This window comes from Hemiscyllium ocellatum, chromosome 1 (assembly GCF_020745735.1).
Source record: "Hemiscyllium ocellatum isolate sHemOce1 chromosome 1, sHemOce1.pat.X.cur, whole genome shotgun sequence".
NCBI lineage: Eukaryota > Metazoa > Chordata > Chondrichthyes > Orectolobiformes > Hemiscylliidae > Hemiscyllium > Hemiscyllium ocellatum.
In genome coordinates, this window is record NC_083401.1 from 161,578,117 (window position 1) to 161,593,842 (window position 15,726).

The 15,726-nt window shown below is 43.2% G+C and overlaps 1 protein-coding gene across 4 annotated transcripts in view; it reads right to left on the reverse strand.

Moving 5' to 3' along the window:
- The window catches only part of nr3c2 (nuclear receptor subfamily 3, group C, member 2), a 314,785-nt gene that overhangs the window by 49,714 nt on the left and 249,345 nt on the right, over positions 1-15,726 (reverse strand). The gene's annotated exons all lie outside the window — the stretch shown is intronic.

Below are 15,726 nucleotides of genomic sequence, written 5' to 3' on the forward strand. Positions count from 1 at the left end.
AATAACCCCTCCCAAAAATCACTGACAGGGAAATAATTAAATGTCATACGTTACAGTTATTGCTATCCTGCTGGGGAACTAACGTTCTAATATTATCACTGAAGAAAAGATATTTGAGAAATTAATGGGACAATAAGTCATTACATTCCCTGGACCTAGTGGCCTCCATTCTAAGTATTAAAAGTCTCAACAGAGATACTGGATGCATCTGTTTTGATCTTCTAGCATCCTCTAAATTCTACAATGGCCTCTTGGAAGGCAACATATATATTCACCCTGTTCAAGAAAGGAGGGAAACAGAAAATAAGGCAGGCCTGTTAGCATGGCAACTGTACAAATATGTTTAAATGTATTATTCAGTGTGTTATAATGGGACACCTGAAAATCATAATATAATTGGACAGCAACAATATATTTTAATGAAAAAGAAATCATTAACGTTTTGGAGGTATAACTAGCAGTGTAGCTAAGGGGGACACCAGTGAGATGTTGTATACATGGATTTCCTGAAAGCACTTGATAATGTGTATTACAAGAAGTTGTTACACAAGCTTAGGACTCCGCATATTGAGGCATGGAATAAGAATTAATTAAAGGATAGAAAAAACAGGAAACAATGGGCGATATGAGTCGTGATATATAGATATTCTTTGCAGTTGAATAATGGGAATGTTCTCATTGAGCAGTGAGCAAGACTGGCAAAGCAGCTGCTGGTATGAAAATGCATTTACTGATCTTGTTCATTCATGTGATATTACTGAACTCTTTGCAACACTGCATCCAGATTCTTGAGATTGCCAGTTATCTCGTTCCATTTTATTCTGACAGCTTGTCTGGAGACCCTCTCAACTTCCTGTATATGACATTTCTCCTCCTCTACATCTCCTCCAATGCAGTCCCTGCATCCACTGCTAGCCTTATTTTGCAGCTAATTTGTGTACATAAAGATCATTTGCTTTTGTTCTAATACTTGTAGGTAGGAAAGTTTAAGGATTTTTTTAATGTGATTGAATTCATAGGTGGGGAACAACTTTCTTTTTGAAATCATTTGCAACCATGTCAGGTTATTCCTGCTGTTTTTTCTCTGTTGGAGCATGTCCAACTCGTAGCAGGAGCTTCTTGCAGCTGGTAATTATTTATTTTTAAAAATGTTTTGACCGAACATGTTATTATTTCCGTTTTGCTGTGTCTGATTGGAAATCTTAATGAGTTGAAATTCCCACTGGTTCTAAATGAATAAAGACTTGACAGCAATCCAGCTGCTCTAAAACAAAAATGCATTTAAGTTGGATTCAGCTTGCTCACTTTTTATGTAGGAGAAAGTGAGGACTGCAGATGCTGGAGTACCAGAGTTGAAAAATGTGGTGCTGGAAAAACACAACAGGCCAAGCAGCATCTGGGGAGCAGGAGAATCGCCGTTTCGGGCATAAACCTTTCTTCAGGAATGAGGCCTGGTGTGCCAAGCGGGCTGAGATAAAAGGTGGGGGGGGGGGGGGGGGAAGGAATTTGGGGGAGGGGTGCTGGGAATTCGATAGGTGGAAGGAGGTGAGGGTGAGGATGATAGGCCGGAGAGGGGGTGGGGGCGGAGAGGTCGGGAAGAAGATTGCAGGTCAAGAGGGCGGTGCTGAATCTGAGGGTTGGGACTGAAATAAGGTGGGGGGAGGGGAAATGAGGAGGCTGGAGAAATCTACATTCATCCCATGTGGTTGGAGGGTTCCTAGGCAGGAGATGAGGCGCTCTTCCTCCAGGCGTCGTGTGGCCAGGGTCTGGCGATGGAGGAGGCCAAGGACCTGCATGTCATTGGCGGAGTGGGAGGGGGAGTTAAAGTGTTCAGCCACGGGGCGGTTGGGTTGGTTGGTGCGGGTGTCCCAGAGGTGTTCCCTGAAACGTTCCGCAAGTAGGCGGCCAGTCTCCCCAATGTAGAGGAGACCACATTCAGGTGCAGCAGATACAGTAAATGGTGTGTGTGGAAGTGCAGGTGAATTTGCGACAGATATAAAAGGATCCATTGGGGCCTTAGAGGGAGGTGAGGGGGGAGGTGTGGGCGCAAGTTTTGCACTTCTTGCAGTTGCGGGGAAGGTGCTGGGAATGGAGGTTGGGTTGGTGGAGGGTGTGGACCTGACGAGGGAGTCGCGGAGGGAGTGGTCATGCCTGAATGCTGATAGGGGTGGAGAGGGAAATATATCCCTGGTGGTGGGGTCTGTCTGGAGGTGGTGGAAATGACGGAGGATGATACGGTGTATCCGGAGGTTGGTGGGGTGGAAGGTGAAGACCAGTGGGGTTCTGTCCTGGTGGCATTTGGAGGGGCAGGGTTCAAGGATGGAGGTGCGGGAAATGGAGGAGGTGCGGTGGAGAGCGTCGTCGACCACGTCGGAGGGGAAATTGCAGCCTTTGAAGGAGGAGGCCATTTGAGTTGTTCGGTAGTGGAATTTGTCCTCCTGGGAGCAGATGCGGCAGAGGTGGAGGAATTGGGAATATGGGATGGCATTTTTACAGAGGGCAGGGTGGGAGGAGGTGTAATCCAGATAGCTGTGGGAGTCGGTCGGTTTGTAGTAAATGTCTGGGTTGAGTCGGTCACCTGAGATAGAAATGGAGAGGTTTAGGAAGGGGAGGGAGGAGTCTGAGACGGTCCAGGTAAATTTGAGGTTGGGGTGGAAGATGTTAGTAAAGTGGATGAACTGTTCAACCTCCTTGCGGGAGCACGAAGTAGCGCCGATACAGTCATCGACGTAGCAGAGGAAAAGGTGGGGGCCGGTGCCAGCGTAGCTGCGGAAGATGGACTGTTTCACATATGCGACGAAGTGGCAGGCATAGCTGGGGCTCATGTGGGTGCCCATGGCTACTCCTTTGGTTTGGAGGAAGTGGGAGGATTGGAAAGAGAAGTTGTTCAGAGTGAGGACCAGTTCAATCAGTCAAAGGAGGGTGTCAGTGGAAGGGTACTGGTTGGGTCGGCGGGAAAGGAAGAAGCAGAGGGCTTTGAATCCTTCGTGATGGGGGATGGAGGTGTATAGGGACTGGATGTCCATGGTGAAGATAAGGCGTTGGGGGACGGGGAAGCGAAAATCATAGAGGAGGTGGAGGGCGTGGATGGTGTCCCGAACATAGGTGGGGAGTTCTTGGACTAAGGGGAACAGGACCGTGTCGAGGAATGCAGAGATGAGTTTGGTGGGGCAGGAGCAGGCTGAGACAATGGGTCAGCCGGGGCAGTCAGGTTTGTGGATTTTGGGCAGGAGGTAGAAACAGACGGTGCGGGGTTGTGGGACCATGAGGTTGGAGGCGGTGGATGGGAAAACCCGAGGTGATGAGGTTATGGATGGTCTGGGAGATGATGGTTTGGTGGTGGGAGGTGGGGTAATGGTCAAGGGGGCAATAGGAGGAGGTGTCCGCGAGCTGGCGTTTAGCCTCAGCAATGTAAAGATCGGTGCGCCAAACTACTACCACGCCTCCTTGTCTGCCAGTTTGATAGTGAGGTTAAGGTTGGAGCGGAGGGAGTGGAGGGCTGCACGCTGCAAGGGTGAGAGGTTGGAGTGGGTGAGAAGGCTGGACAGGTTGAGACGGTCAATGTCGCGGCGGCAGTTGGCTATGAAGAGATCGAGGGCGGGTAAAAGGCCAGCATGGGGTGTCCAGGTGGATGGGGTGTTTTGGAGGCGGGAGAAGGGGTCGTCAGAGGGTGTGCGACGGAGAAGGGGTCGTCAGAAGGTGGGCGAGAATCCTGGTTGAAGTAGGCGCGGAGGCAAAGGTAGCGGAAGAATTGTTCGATATCTTGCCGCGTGTTGAACTCGTTAATCCGGGAGCGTAGGGGGATGAAGGTGAGGCCTCTGCTGAGGATTGATCTTTCATCCTCAGAGATGGGGAAATCTGGAGGGATGGTGAAAATACGGCAGGGCTGGGAGCTAGGGTCTGACGTGGGGCTGGAGCTGGAAATGGGAGCGGGGTTAGGCATGTGGGTGGAGTTAGGTGTGGGGGTGGAGATTGGATCAGCAGGAAGGCTAGTCCTGATGTGTGGGAGTCCAGAACCAGGGGTCACATTCAAAAAATTTGAAGTAAGCTATTTAGAACTGAAATAAGGAGGAATTTCTTCCCCAAAGAGTGGTGAGCCTGTGGAATTCTCTGCCAGAGAAAGCCATTTATATCATAATATTGAATGCGATCAAGGAGGAGTTTTTGGGGCTAATGTAATGAAAGGGTATCGGTAGAAAGTAGGTACAGATTACTGAGTTGGCTGACCAGCCATTGAATGATGAAGCAGGCTCAAAGGGTCTAACAGCCTGCTCCAGCTCCAATATTCTATATTTCTAACTTCCGTCAGAGATTGATAATGGATAATAATGGATTAGCTACCCATTCACCATTGCTTGATTTACCATTCCATTAGATGCCAAGTGAAAAGAGATTTGGGCAGGATGTATAATGAGCAGCTGATTTGCTACTGTAGAGTTTCCAACACTGTTCAAAGTTAAAATCAGTCTTCATGCATCTTGCAATCTGGAAGGTATTTCAGGGCTTTTGTTGTGAGGAGTGGAGTACATGATGTTGAACAATTTGAGTGCAGTGAAGTTGTGTAAATGAGACAATCCCTTCTGGTAGTTTGCCTGGCTTTGACAAAAGATGTAACTGAAGCATTATTTTGGTGAAAGTCTTTGGTGAGAAGTAAAAACAGAACAGAGTTAGTGGTAATTCTACAGAACCTTAGATCATCCAGCTGCTACATGTTATTAACTTTCCAGATTCTGTCAATTTTGTCATCATGTCCCAGTTCCCCTCAAATTTTGTTGTTAAGGTATGCAGCTTTCAGAATATTCACCACGCCCTGCTAGACATGATACACTGATATCCTCTGAGGAATGGCTTCTGGGATAGAATTTTCAAATTGTGTCAAAGAGTGTTGTGCCAGTGGTGATATGGGTTCCTTGGAAAAGCCAGCGATTAGTGGGGTGGCACGGTGGCTCAGTGGGTAGCACTGCTGCTGCACAGCGCCAGGGACCTGGGTTCAATTCCTACCTTGGGCAACAGTCCGTGTGGAGTTTGCACATTCTCCCCGTGTCTGTGTGGGTTTCCTCTGGGTGCTCCGGTTTCCTCCCACAGTCCAAAGATATGCAGGTTAGGTGAGTTGGCCATGCTAAGTTGCCCGTAGTGTTAGGTGGATTAGTCAGGGGTAAATATTAGGAGGGGGTGGGTTTCTCTTTGGAGGGTCGGTGTGGACTTGTTGGGCTGAAGGTAATCTAATCTAAAAAATCTATTCAAGCTCAAACCCGGCAACATTCTTGTAAATCTTTTCTAAACTCTTTCAAGTTTCACAACATCCTTTTGATAGGAAGGCGACCAGAATTGCACGCAATATTCCAAAAGTGGCCTAACCAACGTCCTGTACAGCCGCAACATGACCTCCCAACTCCTGGACAATACTCTGACCAATAAAACAAAGCATACCAAACGCCTTTTTCATCATCCTATCTACCTGCGACTCCACTTTCAAGGAGCTATGAACCTGCACTCCGAGGTCTCTTTGTTCAGCAACACTCCCTAGTACCTTACCATTAAGTGCATAGGTCCTGTTAAGATTTGCTTTCCTAAAATGGAGCATCTCACATTTATCTAAATTAAACTCCATCTGCAACTCCTCAGCCCATTGGCCCGTTGTAATCCGAGGTAACCTTCTTCGCTGTCCACTACACTCCAGCTTTGGTGTCATCTGCAAACTTACTAACAATATCTCTTATGCTCACATCCAAACCATTTATATAAGTGATGGAAAGTAGTGGACCCAGCACCAATCCTTGTGGCACTCCACTGGTCTCAGGCCCCCAGTTAAAAAACAATCCTCTATCACCACTTGTACTTTTGAGCCAGTTCTGTATCCAAATGGCTAGTTCTCCCTGTATTCCATGTCTATGTTGCATACATTTATGCTTGAAAATCACAGCTGGGATCCTACACCAGAATGGATCTTGATTTACTCTTTTAAGTAGCCTCCTGTCTCAGGCAACCTGCTCAGTAATCTTGCTGAAAATTGCATGAGGTGGAGTTTGTGCATCTGAGTTTACTGAGGTGCCTATTTTCAATTGCTGGCTGCTCACGACTGAAACACGGAACTGATCTTTCTCCTTGTAGAGACAGAACCTACTGTGTTTTTATTACAGATGATTGGTCTCTGTGTATTTCTTTTCCATTTTATGTTGTGTGTGTGTGTGTGTGTGTGTGTGTGTGTGTGTGTGTGTCAATTATAAATGTAGATTAAATCTAATGAAGTCTAATTTATTCAGACCACAAGTTAGTATATTATGTTCACAGAAACAAATATGCAGATATGATGGCTTCCAGCTTCTTTTACAGCAAAATATAAGAAAATTACTTGCATTAATAAAGTGCAAATTTGGACCTTCAACTCACTGTGGAAAAGAGACAGGTCAGGACTTAGGGCATATCTCTCTTCCACTGGCTTTCCAGCCCATGGATACAGTTGTGGTAAATTCCCCTGGTATATAGGGGGATGTGGGGGTATACTGTACATTGTTTCCATTTGCACTTCCTCTGTCTACATCACATATTGGGTTTGGACATATGCAGATCAATTTGTAAGACAGCTTACCACCCTTCCTGATGCACACTTTTAAAAATTCTTTCATAGAATGTGAGAGTTACCAGCTGGGGCATCCTTTATTGTTCACTTGAAGTTGCCCATCATTTCCCTTTAAATTCCAGATTAAAAAAAAACTTCAAATTCCATCTGCTATGGTGGGATTTGCATCTAGGACCCCGTTACATCAACTTGGTTTCTGGATTACGAGGCGCAGTAACAATACCACAAGACCATCACCTTCTCCCTCCTTTAACAGTAAACAAGAAGTAACCAGATCTGTTCTTTTTGGGCAAGCCACTCCCACTTCATACGTTGCTCAAACATCAGCCCCAGAATTCTGGCATTTCTTCATGGTAGGTGTCCCACTATTTGCCACTGCTCATACCATCCCTTAATAATTAAACAATTCCAACCATGTAAATGTGGAGAGCTTCACAACATGAACAAGCTACAAGTGAATTTTGCAGCCAAACATACTTTTGGGACCCTTGGGGATTTTGTCTCATATTACTTTCAAATTCTTGATTGAAGAAGCTAATTCTTAAGTTCAGTTTCTAATCACATGAGCCACCACCAACTGCAGAGAGTGTATAATTAGCATTTAAAGCAGAAATGGCCACACTCCAACATCAACAGGAAATAGAAGAATATGTTCTTGATACTTTTCCAGGAAGACGTAAATAAGATGCTTTTACTCTGCTGCTTGATATTCAGACTGCAACACTACAAGCTCTCACCAGTTTACATTCTCATTTGGTGCTGCACTCTGTCAAATGTTTCTTGGGAACAGAGTGAGTCCCGTTTTCTGCATAAGTGGACAGTATTAACATGTCACTGCTAAATCAATTTAAAGCCAAGAATTTTCACTGGTTAGTTTGGGCATGCTGCTTTCATGACACTACCGATGCCTGATAAGCCAGCTCCAGTGTTCTGACATTATTGTCCAGGCCATGAAAGTTCTGCTGATTTTCATGATAAGATCTCATTACAATTTATTTCTCCACATTGCTGTCTTGTAGCCATCTAATTAGCCAGTGGCAGGAGGCTGCAGTGGATATCCCTTGAGAATAGCCCTGACAATTGAGACTGGGGGGAGGGGAGGGGAATGTGGTGTTGCTCTGACAGGGCATGGAGGAAAAGGAAAACAAAAATCTTACTGTCAGCTACTGTGTAGAATTCCTTAAAATCTTGTGTAAATGGTGTACAGGCATTGCAGCTGGATTGAATACAAGGTGGAGAGGGATGGGGCTGAAGGAAGGTCAAGATCAGTGTACCAACATGCAGGGAGGGAGAAGTAATGCAGCTGGTGGAATGCAGAGAAGGAGAAAGAGAGAGTGACAGAGAGAGAAAAGTGAGGCAGAGAGACCACAAAAGAGACTGATGAGATTGAAGATTTCCTTGACAAGCTGGAAGAGTGGTTGGAGGGAATTGGGTGGTGAAAATTTCTACTCCCCTTAATCTATAAGGAATATTGTAAAAGGTACCTACATACCTTGTGGAGTCAGCAGCTTCTATCTTTCAGAATCAAGTTTCGCATCCTCTTTTAAAAATGGATTAAAATTCTAAAATTGCATTGATTGAATTAGAGTTTAGGATCTATATTTTATTAACCCATTCTCTTATTCTCTGGAATACCCTAATAACACAGCTATTCCACAACTGTACTGCTGCTATGATCCATATCCCTCCAAATCTTTCCCATTCATGTACTTATCCAAATGTCTTTTATATGTTGTAACTGTACCTATATCCACCACTTCCTCTGGCAGTTCATTTCATGAAAGAACCACTCTCTGTGTAAAATAGTTGTCCCCCATGTCTTTTTTAAATCTTTCCCCTCTCACCTTAAAAATATACCCCCTAGTTTTGAACTCCCCTGCCCTAAGGAAAAGACTCTTCCTATTCACCTTATCCATGCTCTTAATGATTTTATAAACCTCTGTAAATCACTCTTCAACTTCTTATACTCCAGTGAAACAAAGTACCAGCCTATCTCTATAATTTAATCCTTCCATTCCTGGCAACATCCTGGTAAATCTTTTCTGAACTCTCTCCAATTTAATAATATCCTTCCTGTCGCAGGGCAACCAGAACCTAAATTCATATCAAATGAGATTTTCAGCATCAATTGCTTCCCTAGGAATTTTTCTTAACTGAATGGGATTTACTGACTTTTTTTTCACAGGTAAGGGATCAATAAGCTGAATTTTTCCTGCCCCTGAAAACATGGGCATTGACAAATTAGTTGGAAAAATATGGGAGATCAAAAAAATGGCATCCTTGACATTGAGAAGTAAAAATCTAACATTGCCACTCAAGGTTGGAATGGCAAGATATGAATCCCACTAATGTGCAATGAGATGCCCATTTACATTCATTAACATCTCATTATTATCTATTTTAACCTCATTTATATGCAGTCTCCCTCATAGTAGAAAAGAATAGATTGACCGTTCCATTGTGAAAGTTAGAGCGGGTAATTGATGGCTCCAGCTCACTGCTTGCTCCTCCAGGCCTTTATCTCAGCCAGCACTCCTCACCATCACAGACCACGCTCTATGGGGATCAGTGGTAAATCAAGCAGGAGCAGCACAGAGACGAGTCAGGGTCAGGTCACTCATTACTTAGGGCTGTCCTTCCAAGTAAGTCAGGTGGATGGGAGACAGCCAGTCTTAAAGTCATAGAGACATATAGCATGGAAACAGATCCCAGATCCTTCGGTCCAACCCATCCATGCCGACAAGATACCCCAACCCAATCTAGTCCCACCTGCCAGCACCCAGCTCATATCCCTCAAAACCCTTGTTATTCATATACCCATCCAAATACCTCTTAAATGTTGCAATTGTACCAGCCTTCAACACTTCCTCTGGCAGCTCATTCCATACATGTACCACCCTCTGTGTGAAAACGTTACCCCAATGCTCTCTTTTATATCTTTCCCCTCTCACCCTAAGCCTATGCCCTCTAGTTCTGGACTCCCCGACCCCAGGGTAAAGACTTTGCCTATTTACCCTATCCATGCCCCTCTATAAGGTCACCCCTCAGCCTCTGATGCTCCAGGGAAAACAGCCCCAGCCTATTCAGCCTCTCCCTATAGCTCAAATCTTCCAACCCTGGCAACATCCTTGTAAATCTTTTCTGAACCCTTTCAAGTTTCACAACAACTTTCTGATAGGAAGGAGACGAGAACTGCATGCAATATTCCAACAGTGGCCTAACCAATGTCCTGTACAGCCGCAACATGACCTCCCAACTCCTGTACTCAATACTCTGACAAATAAAGGAAAGCATACCAAATGCCTTCTTCACTATCCTATCTACTTGCGACTTCACTTTCAAGGAGCTATGGACCTGCACCCCAAGGTCTCTTTGTTCAGCAACACTCTCTAGGACCTTACCATTAAGTGTATAAGTCCTGCTAAGATTTGCTTTCCCAAAATGCAGCACCTCATATTTATCTGAATTAAACTCCATCTGCCACTTCTCAGCCCATTGGCCCATCTGGTCAAGATCCTGTTGTAATCTGAGGTAACCCTCTTCGCTGTCTACTACACATCCAATTTTGGTGTCATCTGCAAACTTACTAATTGTACCTCTTATGCTTGCATCCAAATCATTTATGTAAATGACAAAAAATAGAGGATCCAGCACCGATCTTAGTGGCACTCTACTGGTCACAGGTCTCCAGTCTGAAAAACAACCTTCCACCACCACCCTCTGTCTTCTACCTTTGAGCCAGTTCTGTATCCAAATGGCTTGTTCTCTCCGTATTCCATGAGATCTAACCTTGCTAATCAGTCTCCCATGGGGAACCTTGTCGAATGTCTTACTGAAGTCCATTCGGATCACATCTACTGCTCTGCCCTCATCGATCATCTTTGTTACTTCTTCAGAAAATGCAATCAAATAAACAATGACAAAATATTGTGCTAGAGAAAGAGTAGCATTCTTTTCAGACAGGGTTCTGACATGGAACGGTAGTCAGGAAAGGTATCTTGATCTTATAACTACAGATACTATGACAGTTAATCAGACAGACGATGATGTAAAGCAGCAATATTTTTACGAATGTAAGCTTCTATATCAAATCAATGCCATTGTGCCACCTGTGCACTCTCTCAAAACCTGATAGTTTCCCCTGCCCTCCTGCGCCTTGAACCATAAATTAATGAATAAGGAATAAATTACATCACTGAAATAGTCTGCAGTAAGTGTTTAATAAAAAAAAGGACAAAAAAGTCTTTCCAGATCCACATTAATGCAACTAGAACACCCCATGGTATCCCTCCTACAGAAAAATGTAGATTCCTTAAACAGCACCAGCAGTCAAATCCAGTTTCTAATCTTACTCACTGTTACATAACATGAAGCTGACTGTTACAGCTGTTCAGAGTATTTAAGTAATGCAAACACATCGACATCTGTTTATTATCCTCTGTGGAAGCTTGCAGCAAGTAAAATTTCCCACAGTTACTCTTCTGCATATCAAACCACCTCTTTTCCTCATGAGGGTTGAAATGTAAATACTTACATTGACTTTCAAGTAGCAGCACTACTCAATTTTACCTCAAAGTTTGTCAACATGTCTTCTTTATCAAAGACTAATTAAATATTTAGGAGCACAAGACATAGCAGCAGGAGTAGGCCTTTTGGTCCTTTCAACCTGCTCAGCTGTTTGACTGATTCATGGCTGATCTGAATGCAGGCTCAAACTCCACAGTTTTAGTATTCCTCTCCCTCCTGCCACCCCACCCCTCTCCACTCCGCCCCAATTTAACACTGGACTTTCTTATCAAAAAACATTATGACTAACTCAGACTTGAATACATTTAATGATGTAGACTTCACTGCTTTTTGGGGATGAAAATTCCAAATACTGATGGCCCTCTGAAAAAACAATCCTTATCATTTATTATATTTCATAATAGAATATTTATAGTGTTAAATTTACAAGCTGACTTTCAAGAAGAGGGATGCGAACCTTTACAAACTTCTCAGTAAAATTAATATAATTTTGTTCTGTCACGTGGTTATGGATATCAAGCATAAAACCTTCCTTGCAGGTTTCAAAACTGGAAGATGATCCCCACAGGCATATTTGAAGGAGGTGTACGTTAAATAATATGGGTGTAATGTCCAGTGCCTTCATAGCCACCCCAATAGATTTCCCATATTACAGGGGCTGAGTAAGACATTCGTTTATTGAAGTCCTGAAGTGGATAATTACTTGCCACTTTAAGGGTCTCACTCCAACTCCACTGCAATTGTTAAGACTGTGGGGAAGGGCAGAAGGAAGGCAATGAGCCTGCAGACAGTGTTGACTGTGCTGGCTGCTGTCAGGATGGAAGGGGAATTCTCTCTTTTCAGGGGCTTCCTATGCCCATTGAGATAAACTACCTATTAAACAAAGATGGTTCCCTATATTCTATCCCCTTGCCTCCAAAATGAAGTGGATGAGAGAGTTGTCATAATGGTCATGAATGGCTTGAGAATATCAGATGCCAATGTCTGTGGATAGGGAGTGCATGCCCTGGGGTGCTAATTGGGGCTGAGCAGCCAGTTTACAGTCAATGGTGAGCTGGAATTGAACTCTGACCTCTACATGGACATTTCTCAACATCTAGCTTGTTTGGTGTGTTTGGTGAGACGGTAAACTGAATAAAGATGTGTCAAGATGCATTGTTAATTTGGCATTTAAGAACCTATAATCCTCGTATTGGGCATAAAGTTCTGCTATCCCTCCTATAGGGAGGATGTTGTGAAACTTGAAAAGGTTCACAAAATATTTACAAGGGTTGGAGGGTTTGAGCTATAGGGAGAGACTAAATAGGCTGGGGCTGTTTTCCCTGGTCCTTTGGAGGCTTAGGGGTGACCTTATAGAGGTTTATAAAATCATGAGGGGCATGGATACGGTAAACAGAAAAAGTCTTTACGGGGTTGGGGGAGTCCAGAACTCAAGGGCATAGGTTTGGGGTAAGAGAGAAAAAATTTAAAAGGGACCTAAGGGGCAATGTTTTCACGCAAAGGATGGTGTGTGAATGGAATGAGCTCCCAGAGAAAGTGGTGGAGGATGGTACAATTACAACATTTAAAAGGCATCTGGATGGGTAGATGAATAGGAAGGGTTTAGAGAGATGTGGGCCAAGTGGTGGCAAATAGGACTAGATTAATTTAGGATATCTGGTTGGACTGAAGGGTCCGTTTCTGTGCTGTACACCTCTATGACTCTGAGTTTTAGCTTTGAGTCTTAGAATTTATTTTCTCTCTGGATTTAAAGCTGGCATGGTATCATCCCAGAATTCTAGCAAGTTTGCGAGTAATCCATCATCCCCTAAAATCTACCCTTTGGAAACTTAGGTCATTATATATAATGCTGCTCCTCCTTTTCTCAGGATTATCAAGGGAATGGTCTGAGACAACATCTAATGCCTCAAGTTGCATGAAAAAGGGCAAACACATTTCAGCCCTAGCATTAACTAAACATACCTGGCCCAGTTTCTCAGTGCCTATCTTTCAATATGGTGATTGAGATGCGGCAACAAGTTGCCACCACGGTTGAAATGTAGCTGCACCAAAGGAAGACACCAAGGTTTACAGCAAACAGGAATGTAAATACCCATATTAGTCATTCTCAAATCTTTTAAGACCAGCTTCCAACAAAGTCTCACAGGAGGCTATTTTGTGGCTATGAGGGTAAAAAACTTTCCTCCTCCACCTCTTCCCCGTTCCTTTCCCACTTCTCTAACTTTGCTTTTCGTTCTCCTCTTCTGTTCTTCTTTCTATTCCTTCACTTCTATTTTTCTCTCAATTTACTTTTGCTCTTTTCCATCCATTTCTCTTTCTTCTCTCCACTTTGTTTGATTTGATTTATTGCAGCCACGTGTACCCAAGTACAGTGAAAAAGCAGATTATAGCAAACAGGCAATTCAATTTATCTTTCCTTCTTTCTCTTTGTTTGATTTTCTATTTGTCTCTGTAAATTGTGTATCACCTGTTCCTGCAGATTATGTCCTGTCATGTTAGATAAATAAAACAGGCAGACATAGCTGTACAATGGCCAACTGTAGCTAAATGGATTCATTATCAGTGACTGTCATTGAGAATCAAGTGGTCAGGAGCAACAAATTGGGTGCTAGGAAGGACATGCCCTGTAATTAGGGTCTCAATGAAAGTGGGAAGATGGTGTACTTCACTTTCTGTAATTAATGTAAGTCACATATTTCTGAAAATCTCTGAAGGAATCCAAAGTACAACTGCAATATATGTATAACATTAATAATAGGGTGAAGACTTTTCAAACTTAATCTTAGAATAATAATATCCCTACAATAAGGAAGAAGGCCATTCAGCCCTTTGGGTCCACACCAACCCTCCAAACAGTATCCCACCCTGGTCCACCTCCCCTATCCTATGCCTGTCACCCTGCATTTCCCATGATTAATCCACCTAGCATGCACATCCCTGGACACTACTGGCAATTTAGCATGGCCAATCCACCTAACTTGCTCATCTCTGAACTGTGGAAGGAAACCAGAGCATCCAGAGGAAACCCACACAGGTACAGGGCGAATGCGCAAACTCCACACAGACAACTGTCTGAGGGCGGAATCAAACCCTGGCGCTGTGAGGCAGTAGTGCTAACCACTGAGTTATCCATATTCCTTGGGAAATATAACCACTGAGGTGGGAGTTGCAGGAAGCAAGTACTGTTAGGGCTAATCAACAGAAGCTGAGCGCATAAAAACCATTGTGGAACCAATGTGATAGAATCTTATACAGGTCTAAGCACCATGGGCTATGGTGAGATTTGTGACAGAATTGGATGAGACGTTAGCAGTGAGGCTCACTCAACATCTGGAGTATGTTGCTTGATCCTTAAATGCTTTTCACAACTTGTGAGGTGAACTTCCTGCTAGGCAGAGGGAGTCGCCAATGAAAGCAGATCATTGCTTATCAAATGCCTTGTCAACATCACAACTTGACTCACATTTTGTTCACAGGATGTGGGAGTCATTGGCTGGGCCAACAATTATTATCCATCCCTAATTATCATTTGAACTGACTGGCTTGCTAGGGCCATTTCAGTGGGCAGTTTAGAGTCAACCACATTGTTGTGAGTCTGGAGACATATGCTGGCCAGGCCTAGTAAGTACAGCAGATTTCCTTCCCTAAAGGGCATGAGTGAACCAAATTCGTTTTTACAACAATCACCAATGATTACATGATTGCCATTAGTATAAATTTCATTTCAGATTTTCACTGATTCAAATTTTATTTCTCATTTTCCCAGAACATTTCCCAGATAATCTGAAATACTGAAAGAAGAAACCCGAGAACTGCGGATGCTGGAAATCAGAAATATTACCCTCTCTCTACCCCATCTTCAGCATGTACCAATGTTTCCCAAGCTACAATGAGTTCTGAAGGAGGGTCATTAGGCCTGAAACATTAACTCTGCTTTCTCTCGTCAAATCCTGCCAGACTTGCTGAGTTGTTCTGGATTAGTAGTCCGGTAGCAACACCAATATGCCACAACATCCCCATTAATATTCAGTTTTCTATCTTACAAAATATGCCAAACAAACTAATCCTTAAGAAAAAAAACTTGTATTATGTTAATAGTTTAGTTTATTAATTTTTATACTTCATTGCTTTTCTGTAGTAAACTTTTCATTGTTAAAACTGAATCTACAGCATTGCATGCTTATATTTCAATTCAAGACCATCTTGTTAAAATAAAAACAAAATATGATCTATCAAGCTAGATTCCAATCTAGTAGTAACTTCTCCAGAAATAACATCAGCTGGGATCATAATCATATGATAAGTATGACTATCTTTTCTTATTATCTGTTTGCATTTATATTCATTCTTTTCTTATGAGCACATCATAAATGCCTTAGTCATAGATTTATTTAACCCTATTACATTTTGCATGTCAGGTCAACTTACTCCCTCTCAGGAAGTCTCCATATTCAGATTTTTATGGCCACAAGGAATGTCTAAAACTTATTGTTGCTGATAGAAGACATTCTGAGGGATAAAAGTTGTTTCAACTTAAATATCATTTTGCAAACGTCAATACAAAGCGCATTTATATTACTGTAAATGATTGATGCAAAACAGTATTGTGGTAGGATTTA